Below are 14,496 nucleotides of genomic sequence, written 5' to 3'. Positions count from 1 at the left end.
TGATATTGGAATGACTACTGTAGCTTGTTTCTTGGGATCATTTGCTTAGAAATTTTTTCTAGCATTTTACTCTGAGGTAGTGTCTGTCTTTGTCACTGAGGTACATTTCCTGTATGCAGCAAAATGTTGGATCCTGTTTACATATCCAGTCTTTTAGTCTATGTCTTCTTATTTATGAATTGAGTCCATTGATATTAAGAGATATTAAGGAAAAGTGATTGTTGCTTCCTGTCATTCCTGTCATTTTTGTTGTTAGAGGTAGAATTATGTTTATGCAGCTATCTTCTTTTGGGTTTGTTGGAAGAAGATTATTTTTGTGCTTTCTCTATGTTATAGTTTTCCTCCTTGTGTTGGAGTTTTTCATTTATTATTCTTTGTAGGGCTGAATTTGTGGAAAGATGTATAAATTTGTTTTTGTCATGGAATATCTTGGTTTCTCCATCTATCATAATTGAGAGTTTTTCTGGGTATAGTAGCCTAGGCTGGCATTTGTGTTCTCTTCAGGTCTCTATGCCATCTGCCCATGATCTTCTGGCTTTTATAGTCTCTGGTAAGACGTCTGGTGTAATTCTGATAAGTCTGCCTTTATAAGTTACTTGACTTTTTTTTCCCTTACTGCTTTTAATATTCTTTCTTTGTATTGTGCTTTTGGTGTTTTGATTATTATGTAACCAGAGAAATTTCTTTGCTGGTTTAGTTTATTTGGAGTTCTGTAGGCTTCTTGTATGTTCATGGGCATCTCTTTCTTTAGGTTAGAGAAGTTTTCTTCTATAATTTTGTTGAAGATATTTACTGGCCCTTTAAGTTGGGAATTTTTGCTCTCTTCTATACCTATTATCCTTAGATTTGGTCTTCTCATTGTATTCTGGATTTCTTGGATGTTTTGGGTTAGGAGCTTTTTGCATTTTGCATTTTCTTTGATTGTTGTATCAATGTTTTCTATAGTATCTTTTGTACCTGAGATTCTCTCTTCTGTCTCTTGTATTCTGTTGATGATGCTTGAATCTATGACTTCTGATCTCTTCCCCAGGTTTTCTATCTCCAGAGTTGTCTCCATTTGTGATTTCTTTATTGTTCCTATGTCCATTTTTAGATTATGATGGTTTTGTTCAATTCCTTCACCTATTTAGTTGTGTTTTCCTATAATTCCTTAACAGATTTTTGTGTTTCCTCTTTAAGTGCTTCTATCTGTTTACCTGTGTTCTTCTGTATTTCTTTAAGGAAGTTATTTATATTCTTCTTAAAGTGCTCTATCATCATGGGATGTGATTTGAAATTTGAATCTTGCTTTTCTGTTGTGTTGGGGTATCCAGGACTTGTTTTGGTGGAAACTATGTTCTGATGATGCCAATTAGCCTTGGTTTCTGTTGTTCAGTGTCAGGGGCAGCCATGCTTATACACTGAAGTCGTAAAATCAGCTATAGGCCTAAGTCAGCTTGCTAACACAAAGTCTTGGTTGGGTCTCTGTGGAAAAACACTGAAACAGATAGCTATAAGATATTGTTAACAGGCAGCTTTGGTGGAAATTTACCAGCCTGGATGAGAACAAGTAGTCATAGGTCTTGTGGATCGTCATAGACCTTGGTAGCCTTGGTGGATAGTACCAACTTAGATAAGGACAAGTGAATCATAGGCGGAGTCATAGTGTTCTGTCCCCTGAACCTTCACCAAGCAGATACCCTGTTCTGGAAGACATCTGTACTTTCCCAAAACACCTACGCTCCAGCGTCATCCCCTTTCCCACATCCTGCCTCTATGTGCGTATAACCCCTGTGTGAAAACAGTAAAATCAACATTTTGATCAGACTACAGACAAGCTGCTTATTCTTTGAGTCTGCCTGTTTCCCCTCTTCTCTCTTTCAGGTGATCTCCCCGGACCCCTGCTTAATACCCTGCTGGACAAGGCAGGTAAGGTACTTATGCTTGCCTCTCTCCCTCTGGTTATCTCTGGTGTTAGTTGGTCTTGCTGTCTCTGACTGGAGCTTGTCCCTTCTGTGGACATGTAATTCTGTGATCTTAGGTATGTCAGCAATCCTGGTGAGACCAGCTCTCTCCTGGCTGAATTTGTGTGTAGAGGGCTATAGAACATCCTCAGCTTCCAGGTACAGATGGAGACCAAAGCAATCCTGTTTCCCAGCTGCTCTACGGTTCTTGTGCCCTGTGCCCTCCTGGCAGGTCTCACTTTGGAAAGTTATTGGAGCGAAAGTGGTGATCTCACCTCTAAGCTTAGGAATGAGAGCACTCCTGGGAGACCAGGTCTCTCCTGGTGGGATTTGTGTATAGAGAGCTGTGGAACAGGCTCAGCTCCTGGGTGCAGATGGAGACTGGCAGGATCATGTCCCTGTTCTAAAGCTTTAAGGTGTGTTGTTAAGTAATTAGCATGAGATGCCACTAATTTTTTTATGAAGGTACTTTGTTCTATGAACTTTCTTCTTAACATTGTTTTTTCATTGTGTCCTATAAGTTTGGGTTTGTTGTTCCTTCATTTTCATTAAATCTTAACACATTTTAAATTTCTTTATTTCTTCCTTGATCCAGTGGTCATTGAGTAGGGAGTCCTTCATTTTCATGAGTTTGTAGGCTTTCTGTTGGTTCTGTTGTTGAAATACAGCTTTAATTCATAGTGATCTGATAAGATACCAGGAGTTATTTAAATCTTCTTTGTCTGTTAAGACTTGCTTTGTGGCTGAGAATATTATCAGTTTTGGAGAATGTTTCATGAAGTGTAAATAAGAATATATATTGTTTTGTGTGCAGGTAAAATGTTCTGTGAATATTTGATAGGCCCACTTGAGTCATAACATCTGTTATTTCCATTATTTCTCTGTTGAGTTTTTGTCTGGATGACTGTCCATTGGTGAGAGTGGGGTATTAAAGTCTCCCATTTTAGTATTTGGGGTCTAATATATGATTGAAGCTTTAGTAATATTTTCTTTACAAATGTTGGTACCCTTTCATTTGAGGAATAGATATTCAGAATTGAGACATAGTATTGGTGGATTTTTCCTCTGATGAGTATGGAGTATCCTTCTCCATCTCTTTAAAAATAATTTTTGTTGGAAGTCTATCTTATTATATATTAGAACAGCTACTCCTGCTTGCATCTTGGGTCCATTTGCTTAAAGATCTTTTCCCAGTCTGTTACTCTGGGTAGTATCTATCTTTCATGTTGGGGGGTGTCTCTTATATACTGTTCTCACATCCATTCTGGTAGTTTGTATCTTTTTACTAGAGAAATGAGCCCATTTAATGTTGAGAGATCACAAAGAGCAATGATTGGTAAGTCCTGTTATTTTGATGTTTGATGTTGGTGGCAGTGTGTGTGTGTGTTTGTGTGTTTGTGTATTTGTGTGTGTGTATGTGTGTCTGTGTATTTGCCTATGTGTATGTGTTTCCCTTCTTTGGTTTTGCTGGTGTGAAATTATTCATTTACTTTTTTGAGGGTGTAGTTATCCTTCTTGGGTTGGATTTTTTTTTCCAGTATCTTCTGTAGGACTGAATTTGTGCACATATATTATTTAAATTTGGTATTATTGTGGAATAATTTGTTTTCTCCATATATGGTGATTGAAAGCTTTTCTGGGTATAGACGTATGGACTGGTATCAGTTCTGTTTTACAGACTGCAAGACATCATGCTCATAGGGCTTTTAGTGTCTCTGTTAAGAAGTTGGGTGTATATTTTGGATGTTAGCCTTTTATCGGATGTAGGGTTGGTAAAGATCTTTCCCCAATCTGTGGGTTGCTGTTTTGTCCTATGGACAGTGTCCTTCACCTTACAGAAGCTTTTCAATTTTACAAGGTCCCATTTCTCAATTCTTGATCTTAGAGGATAAGCCATTGGTGTTCAGTTCAGGTAAATTTTTTTTGTTAGCATAAATGTTTTTTTTTATTAGATATTTTATTGACACTTCAGATGGCATCCCCTATCCCCATTCCCCCCACCCCCATTAGGAAACCCCTATCCCATGCCCCCTTTTCTTTTTTGCATTTATACTTTTTTTTTTTAAAAATGTTAATCATAGGCTTTATAAGTTTGGAATTGTTCAATCAGAGGTGTAACCCACTGACCGACCTAGATATAACAACTATCTTTGACTGGTGGAGATACATGAATATTTGCCTCCCTGTCTCCCCACTCTTTCTCTCTTTCATCACCTAGCTTCTCCTCTCCTTCTTCTTCTCCTCTTCTTACTCCTTTTCTTCCTCTCAGTACTCCTCCTACCTTAGCTCCTCCTACACATCACCCTTCCTGTTAAAATGAAACTTTTCTCTCAAAATACAATTAGAGCATAATTATGTCAATTTGTACCAGTGAGGTACAGGATAGACCTAATACCCAGTCCATCCTTTTGTTGACTAACCAGCTCCTCTGTCATCTATTCTAACTAAAACATTTAGTTCTAAACCTGGCTTTAGGATGAATGTCAGCTGACGACCATCCACTCCAATCTTTTCTCTTAAGGTCAATCGTTATATGTTTTCAACCCCATCAGAAATCCAGAATGACTGAGTTGACTATAATTGTGGGAAGCACAAATCATAGTTTCTAAAACATAGCCAATTTATAGGGACCTCTGAACACCTGGACACTCGCTCTACTTCAAAACATTGGAGCATCTGTTCTTCTGCCTTCTGGCCCAGGATCATCTGACAGACCTTAGTGCTGCAGAATTATTAAGGGCTGATTACTCTGTCTAGGCAGATATAATCAGTCAACTATTCTGCAAGTGTGTCCTTTTCTGGACAGTAATTTGTCTGTAGAAGGAAAGTGGCAATTCTTGCCTAGTGGCTGTCTCACCACAACTGGAGTAACTCCAAGGATGCTCAATTTCTTCTTAGAATTCAATATAGGAAGCTGTCCGGAGCAGACAGGTCTCTAATGAAAATGAACATTAATACTGAAATGTTTGTCATGTCAATTCTAAGGATTTCTGGTGTTTTGAAAACCAGCTATCCATGTAAGGTAATCTGGACTGTTGCCTGTTAACTCCACTCAGCTATTTCTAAATAAAACATAGAGAACACCCTTATAATAAACTCCAAGTCATGAATTTGCTATAGTCCCTTATCTCACAGGCTGACCATCTCAAATCAGTTTAAAAAAAAGTTAAAGAAGGACTGGGTCTAAGCTTTGTATTCCTAAATGTGTTATACTGGTACAATGCCTATGAGAGTAACAATATTCATCTCACTCTTATATCACTAAGAAGCTCATGCCAATGAAAACCTTAAAATTTGTAAACAAAGTAAATTGGTGCCATTTAAGAATTTATATCTTCATCTTGATATTAATTATACAGATTTCTACTAATAGGTTATGGCTATGCAATAAACCCTAGCTAATCCTCTCTATTCCGACAAAACCACTACTTTTCCCTAGAGAGACAGCCCAACATTTACCACCTTAGTCCCCAAGCCCAGGGAATAGGGGCACTGACTCATCATTAGCTTCTTCAAGCTGATTATGGGCGTTGAGATATTAGAAGAGGAGTGGGGGGGGGGAGAGAGCAAATTGACCATCCTCTGATGCTGTGTCTTCGCTGCCTCCAGATGGAATTCCCGGACCTCAGAGGTTTGAGCAGGTCTGCCCAGCTTGCTTGTTGAGTAGATACACCAAGGCTGATCATTCTGCAATATACAGTTCTCAAAACAAAATTTAGTATCAAGATAGTTTTATTTTTAAGAGGGCTGACATTTTATTAAGAATGTTGGTTCTAACTGCTTTTTTATTTTTTCCCCTCTTTTATTGGATATAATATTTACATTTCAAATTTTATCCCCTTACCATATTTCCCCCACCACCCAGGAACCCCTTATCCCATCCCCCCTCCTCCTGCTTCTATGAAGGTGTTTACCCACCTACCCCCAGCCCCCCTCCCCACCCGCAGATTCCCCCCCCTCAGTGCTTAGCCTTCAGGGTACCAATGACCTTGTCTCCCACCTATGCCCAACAAGGCCATCCTCCCTTAAATATACAGCTGGAGTCATGTGTCTCTCCATATGTGCTCCTAGGCTGGTGGTTTAGACCCTGGAGAGCTCTGGCTGGTTGGTATTGTTGCTCTCCTCACGGGGCCACCAGCTCTTAAGGTTCCTTCAATTTACTCTCTAACTCCTCCATTGGGAACCTTTGATCAGATTAATGGATAGCTGTGGGTATCTGTCTCTGGGTATATCCGACTCTGGGGGACCTCTAAGGAGACAGCCTTATCAGGCTGCTGTCAGCTTTCCCATCCTGACATCCCTATCAGTGTCTATTTTTGGTGACTGCCCATGGAATGAATACCCAGATGGAATGGTCTCCCTACAACGCCCCCTTCAGATTCTGACCCACACTTTGTCTCCATATTTGCTACCTTGGGTATTTAGTTACTTCTTCTAAGAAAGACCTAGGCATCCTCACTTGTTCTTTCTTCTTTATGAGCTTCATGTCCTCTGGTAGTTGAATCTTTGTTGTTTCAAATTTTTGGGCTAATCTCTGCTTATCAGTGAGTAAATACCATGTGTGTTCTTTTGTGATTGGGTTACCTCACTCAGGATGTTATTTTCTAGTTCCATCCATTTACCTAAGAATTTCTCAAATTCATTATTTTTAATAGCTGAGTAATATTCCATTGTGTAAATGTACCATATTTTTGTATCCATTCCTATGTTGAAGGGCATCTGGGTTCTTTCCAGCTTCTGGCTATTATAAATAAGGCTGCTATGAACATAGTGGAGCATATGTCTTTGTTATTTGTTGGGGCATTTTCTGGGTATATGCCCAGGAGTGGTATAGCTGGGTCCTCAGGTAGTGCTATGTCCAATTTTCTGAGGAACCACCAGATTGACTTTCAAAGTGGTTGTACCAGCTTGCAACCCCACCAACAATGCAGGAGTGTTCCTCTTTCTTCACATCCTCACCAGCATCTACTATCACCTGAGTTTTTGATCTTAGCCATTCTGACTGTTGTGAGGTGGTATCTCAGTGTTGTTTTGATTTGCATTTCCCTGATGACTAAGGATGTTGAGCATTTCTTAAAGTGCTTCTCGGCCATTCGAGTTTCCTCAGTTGAGAATTCTTTGTTTAGCTCTGTACCCCATTTTTAATGGGATTATTTTGTTGTTTGGCATCTAATTTCTTGAGTTCTTTGTAAATATTAGATATTAGCCCCCTATCGGATGTAGGATTGGTAATGATCTTTTCCCAATCTGTTGGTTGCTGTTTTGTCTTGTTGACAGTGTCCTTTGCCTTACAGAAGCTTTGCAATTTGATGAGGTCCCATTTGTCGATTCTTGATCTTAGAGCATAAGCCATTGGTGTTCTGTTCACAAACTTTTCCCCTGTGCCTAGGTATTCGAGGGTCTTCCCCAACTTCTCTTCTAATAGTTTCAGTGTGTCTGGCTTTATGTGAAGGTCCTTTATCCACTTGGAGTTGAGCTTTGTGCAAGGGGATAAGAATGGATTAATTTGCATTCTTCTACATGTTGACCTCCAGTTGAGCCAGCACCACTTGTTGAAAATGCTGTCCTTTTTCCACTGGATGGATTTAGCTCCTTTGTCAAAGATCAAGTGACCATAGGTGTGCGGGTTCATTTCTGGGTCTTCAATTCTCTTCCATTGATCATCCTGTCTGTCTCTGTACCAATACCATGCAGTTTTTATCACTACTGCTCTGTAGTACAGTTTGAGGTCCTGAATGGTGATTCCCCCAGAGGTTCTTTTATTGTTGAGAATAGTTCTCGCTATCCTAGGTTTTTTGTTATTCCAAATGAATTTGTAAATTGCTCTTTCTACCTCTATGAAGAATTGATTTGGAATTTTGATGGGTATTGCATTGAATCTGTAGATTGCTTTTGGCAGGATAGCCATTTTTACTAAGTTAATCCTGCCAATCCAGGGGCATGGGAGATCTTTTCATCTTCTGAGATCTTCTTCAATTTCTTTCTTCAGAGACATGAAGTTCTTGTCATACAGATCTTTCCCTTGCTTTGTTAGATTCACTCCAAGATAATTTATTTTATTTTTGGCTATTGTGAAGGGTGTCATTTCCCTAATTTCTTCCTCTGCCTGTTTATCCTTTGAATAGAGGAAGGCTACTGATTTGTTTGAGTTGATTTTATATCCAGCCACATTGCTAAAGTTGTTTATCAGGTTTAGGAGTTCTCTGGTGGAAGTTTTAGGTTCACTTAAGTATACTATCATATCATCTGCAAATAGTGAAATTTTGACTTCTTCCTTTCCTATTTGTATCCCTTTGACTTCCTTTTGTTGTCTAATTGCTCTAGCTAAGACTTCCAGTACTATATTGAATAGGTAAGGTGAGAGTGGGCAGCCTTGCCTAGTCCCTGATCTTAGTGGGATTGCTTCAAGTTTCTCTCCATTTAGTTTGATGTTGGCTATTGGCTTGCTGTATATTGCTTTTACTATGTTTAGATATGGGCCTTGAATTCCTGATCTTTCCAAGACTTTTAACATGAAGGGATGTTGAATTTTGTCAAATGCTTTCTCAGCGTCTAGTGAGATGACCATGTGGTTTTTCTCTTTGAGTTTATTTATGTAGTGGATTACATTGATGGATTTCTGAATATTGAACCATCCCTGCATTCCTGGGATAAAGCCTACTTGATCTTGATGGATAGTTGTTTTGATGTGTTGTTGGATTCGGTTTGCGAGAATTTTATTGAGTATTTTTGCATCAATATTCATAAGAGAGATTGGTCTGTAGTTCTCTTTCTTTGTTGGGTCTTTCTGTGGTTTAGGTATGAGTGTAATGGTAGCTTCATAGAATGAATTGGTTAGTGTTCCTTCTGTTTGTATTCGATGGAATAGCTTGAAGAGGATTGCTATTAGGTCTTCCTTGAAGGTCTGAAAGAATTCTGCACTGAAACCATCTGGCCCCGGACATTTTTTGGTGGGAAGATTTTTAATGACTGTGTCTATTTCTTTAGGCATTATGGGACTGTTTAGATGGTTTATCTGCTCCTCGTTTAACTTTGGTACCTGGTATCTATCTAGAAAATTGTCCATTTCCTCCAGATTTTCCAATTTTGTTGAGTATAGGCCTTTGTAGTAGGATCTGATAATTTTTTTAATTTCCTCTGTTTCTGTTGTTATGTCTCCCTTTTCAGTTCTGATTTTATTAATTTGAATGCTGTCTCTGCGCCCTTTGGTTAGTCTGGCTAAGGGTTTGTCTATCTTGTTGATTTTCTCAAAGAACCAGCTCCTGGTTTTGTTGATATTTTGTATAGTTCTTTTTGTTTCGACTTGGTTGATTTCAGCCCTGAGTTTGATTATTTCCTGCCGTCTACTCCTCTTGGGTATACTAGCTTCTTTTTGTTCTAATGCTTTCAGGTTTGCTGTCAAGTTGTTAATGTATGCTCTTTCCACTTTCTTTTTGTGAGCACTTAGAGCTATGATTTTTCCTCTTAGTACTGCTTTCAATGAGTCCCACATGTTTTGATATGATGTGTCCTCATTTTCATTTAAATCTAAAAAGTCTTTAATTTCTTTCCTAATTCCTTCCTTGACCAAGTTGTCATTGAGTAGAGCATTGTCCAGTTGCCAAGTGTATGTGGGCTTTCTGTTGTTTTTTTCCATGTCAAAAACAAGTCTTAATCCATGGTAGTCTGATAAGGTGCTAGGGATTATTTCAATCTTTTTGTATCTGTTGAGGCCTGTTTTGTGACCAATTATATGGTCTATTTTGGAGAAGGTACCATGAGGTGCTGAGAAGAAGGTATATTCTTTTTTTTTTTTTTTTAGGATGAAATGTTCTATAGATGTCAGTTAAGTCCAATTGGTTCATAACTTCTGTTAGTTTCATTGTGTCTCGATTTAGTTTCTGTTTCCATGATCTATCCATAGCTGAGAGTGGGGTGTTGAAATCTCCCACTATTATTGTGTAGGGTGCAATGTATGCTTTAAGTTTTAGTAAAGTGTCTTTTATGTATGTGGGTGCCCTTACATTTGGGGCATAGATGTTGAGAATTGCGAGTTCCTCTTGGTACATTTTTCCTTTGATGAATATGAAGTGTCCTTCTTTATCTTTTTTGATTACTTCTGGTTGAAAACTGATTTTATTTGATATTAGAATCGCTACTCCAGCTTGTTTCTTGGGACCATTTGCTTGGAAGATTGTTTTCCAACCTTTTACTCTGAGGTAGTATCTGTCCTTTCCACAGAGGTGCGTTTCCTGAATGCAGCAAAATGTTGGGTCCTGTTTACGTATCTAGTCTGATAGTCTATGTCTTTTTACTGGAGAATTTAGTCCATTGATATTAAGAGATATTAAGGAAAATGAGTGTTGTTTCCTGTTATTTTTGTTATTGGCAGTGGAAATATGTTTGTGTAGCTATCTTCTTTTATGGTTTTTGGAAGATTACTTTCCTGATTTTTCTAGGTTGTAGTTTCCCTCTTTGTGATGAAGTTTTCCACCAATTATCCTTTGAAGTGCTGGGTTTGTGTTGAGATACTGTGTAAATTTGGATTTGTCATGGAATATTTTGGTTTCTCCATCAATAATGATTGACAGTTTTGCTGGGTATAGTAGTCTGGGCTGACATTTATGTTCTTTTAGGGTCTGTATGATATCGGTCCAGGATCTTCTGGCTTTTATGGTCTCTGGTGAGAAGTCTGGTGTAATTCTTATAGGTCTGCCTTTATATGTTACTTTGCCTTTTTCCCTTACTGCTTTTAGTATTTTTTCTTTGTTTTGTACATTTGATGTTTTGACTATTATGTGGCGGGAAGTGTTTCTTTTCTGGCCTAAACTATTTGGAGTTCTGTAGGCTTCTTGTATATTTATGGACAACTCTTTCTTTAGGTTAGGGAAGTTTTCCTCTATAATTTTGTTGAGGATATTTACTGGTCCTTTAAGTTGGGAGTCTTCCCCCTCATCTATTCCTATTATCCTTAGGTTTGGCCTTCTCATTGTGTCTTGGATTTCTTGTATATTTTGGGTTAGTAGCTTTTTGTATTTTGCATTTTCTTTGACAGTATTGACAGTTGTGTCAATGTTTTCCATGGTATCTTCTGCACATGAGATTCTCTCTTCCATCTCTTGTATTCTGTTGGTAATACTTGTGTCTATGACTCCTGATCGTTTTTTTAAGTTTTCTATCTCCAGGGTATTCTCCCTTTGTGATTTCTTTATTGTTTCTACTTCCATTTTTAGCTCCTGCATGGTTTTGTTTAATTCCTTCTCCCGTTTGGTTGCATTTTCTTGCAATTCCTTAAGGGATTTTTGTGTTTCCTCTTTAAGGGTTTCTATCTGTTCTTTGAGAGTGTTATTTATGTCTTTCTTAAAGTCCTCTATCATCATCATGAGAAGTGATTTTAATTCTGAATCCTGCTTTTCTGGTGTGATGGGGTGTTCAGGGCTTGCTATGATGGGAGAACTGGGTTCTGATGATGCCATGTAACTTTGGTTTTTGTTGCTTACGTTCTTGCGCCTGCCTTTTGCCATCTGGTTAAATCTAGTGCTACCTGTACTTCTGTCTCTGATTGAAGCCTGCCTTTCTAGTTGTCTCGCTTGTGTTTGGTCTTCTAGGGGTCCAGATGTCTCTGTGATTTTTTTCCCAGCTGCACTGATTACGGTGGTATCTCTAGGTTGCCTCAGGATATGGTGCCTCCAAGGTAGCAGTCCAGCTATTTGTCTGCTGTTCTGGGTGCAGTGTCTCCTCTTGGATATCTCAGGATATGTTGTCTGACACTCTGAGTTCAGTTGTTCCTCTGTGGCTCTGGGTTGAGTGGACTGTCCAGTATGTCTCAGGCGGAATCCGGGGTCCACACAACTGCAGACCTGGCAGAGGTCTGGTCCAGGCCTCAGACCCGGGAGATGGGCAGAAGGGGGGTGCTAGCCGGCAGGGGTGGGGGTGGGGGGGTATCTGCTGGATTCTGAGCACTCAGAGCACCCAGCTATGAGCTCAGGGTAGTATGTGTGTTTTCCTACCTAAAGCTGGTTGTGGGATCTGTGGAGCCCCCAGAATGTGTCTGGCGGCAGTAACCGGGGTGTACTCACCAGCAGGCCTCAGACCAGAAGAGGGGTGAGCAGCGGAAGGGGAGTGCTAGCGCTGGCTATGGGTTCTATGGATCCCCCAGAATGTGTCTGGTGGTATCGGGGTGCCCTCACAAGCTGGCTAGGCAGAGGTCCGGCCCAGGCCTCAGACCGGAAAATGGGCGAGCGGTGAAGGGGAGTGCTTGCACTGGATATGAGTTCTAGGGATCCCCCAGAATGTGTCTGGTGGTATCCGGGGTGCCCTCACAAGCTGGCCGGGCAGAGGTCCAGCCCAGGCCTCAGACCTGAAGAGGGGCGAGCGGCGGAAAGGGGAGTGCTAACGCTGGATATGGGTTCTATGGATCCCCCAGAATGTGTCTGGCGGTATCCGGGGTGCCCTCACAAGCTGGCTCAGGTAATTTTCTTCTGTGCCAATATGTTTGAGGTTTTCATACTTTCTCTCCTAGTAGATTCATTGTATCTGGTTTTATGTGGAGTTCCTTGATCCACTTGGACTTGAGCTTTGTACAAGGAGATAAGAATAGATCTTCTACATCTGACCTCTAGTTGAACCAGCACTGTTTGTTGAAAATGCTGTTCTTTTTCCACTGAATGGTTTTAGCTCCTTTGTCAAAGATCAAGTGACCAAAGGTGTGAGGGTTCATATCTGGGTCTTCAATTCTATTACATTGATCGACCTGTCTGTCTTTGTACCAATACCACGTGGTTTTTATCACTAAAATAACCCTATTAAAAATGAAGTACAGTGTGGGGAACAGAACTCAAGATGGCGCCTGGCTGGGTGCCAGACGCCCCTGGCATGTTGGTTCACTATTTCAGGAAGCCTGGGTGGCATGTAGGCTAGGCTTTACTGCATATGCATTCTGCTTGTTCATCGTTAAGATCGGACCATGTGACATATGTGCTCAGCACCAATCGAGAATGACTTCGTGGCAGGTTCTGATTGGAGAGGACACAGAGATTTAAGGGCTGGGAGCTAGAGCTCAGGGGCTTTTTGCAATACTTCAAGGTTCCTGAATAAACCGTGTTAGGAAGGTGGGAAGGAGATCCCGTGTCCATTGTCTTCTGTCTGCTGGTCAGTTCAGGAGGCGACAGTACAGTGCTAAACAGAGAATTCTCAACTGAGGACTCTCAGATGGCTGAGAAGAATTTAAAGAAATGTTCGACATTCTTAGTCATTAGGGAAATGCAAATCAAAACAACCCTGAGTTCTACCTCACACCAGTCAGAATTGCTAAGATCAAAAACTCAGGTGATAGCAGATGCTGTGGGGAATGTGGGGAAATAGGAACACTCCTTCATTGCTGGTGGGATTGCAATCTAGTAGCACAACTCTGGAAAACAGTTTGGCAGTTCCTTAGAAAATTGGAAATAGTTCTATCTGAGGACCCAGCTATACCACTCCTGGGGATACACCCAAAAAATGCTCCAACATATAACAAAGACACATGTTCCACTATGTGCATAGCAGCTTTATTTATAATATCCAGAAGCTGGAAACAACCCAGATCTTCCTCAACAGAGGAATGGATACAGAAAATGTGGTACATTTACACAATGGAGTACTACTCAGCTATTAAAAATAATGACTTGATGAAATCCTCAGGGAAATGGATGGAACTAGAAGATGTCATCCTGAGTTAGGTAACCCAGTCACAAAAGTACACAGAAGGTATGTATTCATGGATAAGTGGATATTAGCCCAAAAGAAGCTTGGAATACCCATGATACAACTCAGTGACCATATGAAACCCAAGAAGAAAGACCATACGAAACTGTGGATACTACAGTTCTACTCCAGAGGAAGAAGAAAATAATCTTGGGAAGTAGAGGAAGAGAAGGGTCTGGGAGGGAGAAAGGAAGCAAAACAAAAAAAAAAGTGTGCTGGTTCAGATAGGGGAAGAGATGGGGGAGAATTATAAAGGGTCAGAAACTGGAACTAAGGAGAGTACCAGTGGGGGAGGGTAACCCAGGGGTAGCCACTAGAAAGTGTCATATGCCAGGGACCCAAGAGGTTCCCAGGACCCAACAGGGAGGACATTGGCCAAAATTCCAAACAAAGGAGAGATTGAACCTGTAGAGACCATATCCAATGGATAGGTATGGGCCCTGGTTGAGGGATAGGGCCACCCACCCACCTCAAAAATATTAATCCAGAATTCATCCTGTCAAAAAGATATGCAGGGACAAAGAGTGGAGCAGAGACTGAAGGAAAGACCATCCAGAGACTGTCCTATCTAGAGATCTATCCCATCTGCAGACACCAAACTTAGGCACTATTGCTGATGCCAAGAAGCACTTGCTGACAGGAGCCTGGTGTAACTGTTCCCTGAGAGGATCTGCCAGAGCCTGACCAATACAGATGCAGATGTATGCAGTCAAACATAGGATTGAGTGTGTGGACCTCAATGGAGAAGTTAGGGCAAAGACTGAAGGAGCTACAGGGTTTGCAACCTCATAGGAAGGGTGATAATATCAACCAACCAGATCCCCCAAAG

Source organism: Arvicanthis niloticus, chromosome 7 (assembly GCF_011762505.2).
Source record: "Arvicanthis niloticus isolate mArvNil1 chromosome 7, mArvNil1.pat.X, whole genome shotgun sequence".
NCBI classification, from domain to species: domain Eukaryota; kingdom Metazoa; phylum Chordata; class Mammalia; order Rodentia; family Muridae; genus Arvicanthis; species Arvicanthis niloticus.
This window is presented reverse-complemented; position numbering follows the sequence as displayed.